Here is a 4,119-nt window from a genome sequence, read left to right on the forward strand (position 1 = left end):
AGTCTGTGAATTTTAATATATCCCATGGGACTGAATCGGAGGTGGAATTCCTGTTCTACTTTAGCATTGTTGATTAGGTTAGTGACATATATTTCCATTGCGTTTCACTTTATTTTTATTCCTAATTTGTTTTACCTTTCAGAGAAACCAAATATGCTGGGGCTTGATTAGAGTCAAATGGAGCTGAATAAATGCATTCGCTTTGGTTCCAAAAAACTTTGGTTTATACTTTCTTTCCATACTTTCTATGTTTCAAAATAATCCTCTTGAAATATCTTGAAATGGTGAAAAATATGAAAATATGTCTCGTACTTCATCTCAATTTTACCAATCAGCATAGAAATTTCAACAAGCAGTTAAACTTTGCGAGGCTAGTTGATCAGTGCAAAGAGCCGCTGTGCTCATAAAGGCAACAGTTGATAGATCTACAACGGTACTGCATAAGTAAAATGATTCTCTTATACTGTATGTGGCATCATTTGCACAAACAAATGTCCAAATGTAATATTTTATTATCAGTGGTCTTCAGCATTAACAGGGGTTATAAACAGCGAGAGCACATCATGTGAAAGCATTCAACTCAAACTGCAACCTAATATATTGTTTCTCATAAGGCTAATGTTATCATGTTCATACTTATGTTTAGGATTCAGAATCTAAACCTGCAATTGGCCTGCTCCTTCCAAACAATGTGTCCATGTGATTTTTTATGATTTATGTTGTTTTGCTGTTTATCATAGTAATCATTGTAGCTATCTGAGTTCCAAGTGTAACTTAGTAGGAAGACACAAAAATAGTCATATTAAAGTCTCCAGTTAACCTAACATGCATGTTTTTGGAAGCTGTAGTACTAGCAGAAACCCCCACATTCAGAGAAGGTGACATGGCAACTACACAGAGAAAAGCACTGGCTGCAGTTCTGCACTGCAGATCTGTGAAGCAAAATGTCAGCTGGATAAAGTTTGTTTTCTCTGTAGCAAATTACTCAAATTCTGCATTGAACCAATTTTTCTATGAACTTTGCTGCTTGTATTTTGTAACCTAATAAGAAGAAAGTTTTCTTTTTATTTTCTTCATTGTGAATGAAAAGAAGTTGGAAATTTAGACTCAGACTTAAACAACCTTATTGTCATTTTGTATGCACAAAGTGCGTACAGAACAAAATTTCGTTTGCATACAGCTCGAAAGATCACAGTAAATTGCATCCAGGAAAGTAAATTTAATTCAGGAAAGATAGATTCATTTAACCCACTCATATTTTTGTAAGGATTGGATATCCTTTCAGAGTTCTACAGTGTCGGGTGTGCTGGTGGCGCAGCGGGTAGCCAGACCCATGTATGAAGACCTTTAGTCCTCGACGCGGTCGACCCAGGTTCAACTCCAACCTGCAGTCCTTTGCTGCATGTCTCTCCCCCCCTTCCTGTCAGCCTACTGTAATAAAAAGCGAGCCACTAGAGCCTCAGAAAATCTCCAAAAAAAAATAAAAATTCTACAGTGTCTCCTCCACTTCCGGGAAGTAGAATTTTTCTAATCTTACAGTCTGTCTGATCTAATCTGCCATGGAGAAGGCTTTTGCATGTTTCTGCTCTCCTTGTCTTAATCAAGAGAAGGATTCCCAGTCACAGTTGTGTTATTGTTCCCAATTAGATTCCTTCAGATGGTCCCAGAATAAGAATTGTCTATATTTTACATCTATCACATTCGAAACCTGTTCAGTTCTATTTAGTTTTTTCTACTTTGAATCTAAAGATATTTCAAAACAGAAAAAAAGTCAAATCAATTCAAGTTTATTTGTATAGCACATTTCAGCAGCAAGGCAGTTCAAAGTGCTTTACAGCATAAAAACAACATAAGGAGAAAAAGAAATAAGAAATTCCTTGTCCAAAAGAGGCATAATTTTGACTTCAGCTAGTCATTGAGCCAACCTTACTTATTTTATTTCATTTCTGTGCTCATACATCAGAATTAACTTCACAAATTCAAACTTAAAATAAACATGATTCAAAAAGGTGCTGTGTTTTGATATGTTAATAATAATAATAATAATCTGTTATTATTATTATTATTATTATTATTATTATTATTATTATTATTATTATTATTATTATTATTATTATTATTATTATTATCATTATTATTATTATTATTATTATTATTATTATTATTATTATTATTACTATTATTATATAACCTTTCCCTCTTATATAAAATAACAATGATAAAACAGATGCAAATCTTTTTACACATTTTTACATTAAAACAAACAAATTTTTTTCCAATAATTTTACTTTCCGAATTCATGATGCCTAGTTATTTTCTACTAATATAATTTTTTTTAATCTGAATAAAATTAACAACCTCTTTTCTAATTGTTGTCTAAATTATTTAGTAGCTTTGCTCCAGAAACTGAAATATCCATCTGCTTTATTATACTTTTATTTTAACCATCTGAGCAGTATGCATTAGTTTTATTACTAAAAAAAAAAGCAAAGAACAAATGATTTATATGTTAAAACCCTAGAAGTGACAGAGGGTGTTCTTCTTTTAACCATTAGTCTTTTTAGTTAGGTGCATATAAATGCTTTATTCATTCCCCCTTTGCTTATTTGCATGGGTTTAAGGTTTTCTTAACCCACTGTCTCACAGACAAACTTCACTTTTATCTCTTTGTCCTTTCTCCTCGATCTTTTTGTTTATTTGTCCGCTCAGTTAAATCCATTTGTATGTATCATTATGGAGTTGCTGAAGTGAAAAACGGGCTTGAAAAAGCTTGCTGTTCTAATTAAACACTGGCACAAAGACGGACTGAAGAGGAAACAGTAGCCATCTGTGTGTGAGCGCAAGTCTTTGCAAGCATTTGTTGACTCTGCTGGGCTTCTGCAAAGCCAGGTGCAAAAGATTTCTGAAAAACACTAATTCTACTTTTTCTTAATCGATGATTGCTGCATCTTGGCTTCATTTCGGTCACAGATCAGAGATTGTGCTGAGCAATGTAAACATTTCACAACCCAATGAGCTATTTTCTCATTATTGACTCATTTTTCCAAGACACAGTCAGCAGTGAATGTGTTATTCCAGGCATACAGAAATTAAAGCATCCTAGCTGTTAGGATAGGTCTATGGGCTATACAAAACATGTTCATTAAATTTTTACACAAAATCATTCTCAGATAAAGAGATTTCACCTATTTTCTCATTTGTCAGAACAAGCTGTTTTTAGGGCTCCACAACCTTTATGCAGATAAGCTATAGTTGGCCTCACCACCCAACTAAATGTTTACATTCACATATACACGTGAAAAAAGCTGCAAACAGATGCAGTATGGTACAACAGTACATCTTTGGCCATGAGTCCGACCCAGAAGCTGAAGAAGAGGAGCCTCCTGCCAGGGCTGCTGTGTAGGGGGGAAATGTCAGAACTATTCTTGATTTTTTGTCTTGGACCCAAAATTCCTGACGGCAACCCTGCCTGCGTCAGAACAAGCACTGATGCAGCAGCAGTGTCTGAATGGTAGGTAGTCTATTCCTACAGGGCTACCTTGAGTTCCAAGGCTACATTAAAAGCCACGTTTCTGCAGTGTTAAACTATCCTGTTATATCTTCTCAACTGCCTAGAAACATCTGTCTGTGAGTGTTTTGTTTTCGTAAAGTGCTGGTTTGTGGAAGGTACGTCTAGGAGGCATTTTGCTTGTTTTAGTTCGGAAAAATCTGAGAAAGATTAAGATGCTACTAACGCTAGCGTTCCTATAAGATTTTCAATGCAAATTAGCATTTTCCAGACACCAACAAAATGTTTTCTTATTGCCAAAAAACAGCTGGATGTTGATACCCTTGGACTCTTTTAGAAGCAATAGACTAAAAGTACAAAACATGCAAAAAGTACATTTTTCATAATATGTCACCTTTAAACATTATTATTGTTGTTCACGTAGTAAGTGAATTATGAATAAAAACCTTACAAACAGTAGTAAAGCTCTGGCTCTTCCTCAGAGTTTACAGGAACGAGGTTCCTGTTCAATTTGCAAGGGGCGGAGCTGAGCTCCCAGGAACTTTCTGTGAGGAGGGGGGGTATACACTTTAAAGGCTGGAACTGGAGAATCAGCAGTGAGACTCCAGTCT

This window comes from Fundulus heteroclitus, chromosome 4 (genome assembly GCF_011125445.2).
Source record: "Fundulus heteroclitus isolate FHET01 chromosome 4, MU-UCD_Fhet_4.1, whole genome shotgun sequence".
Taxonomy (NCBI): domain Eukaryota; kingdom Metazoa; phylum Chordata; class Actinopteri; order Cyprinodontiformes; family Fundulidae; genus Fundulus; species Fundulus heteroclitus.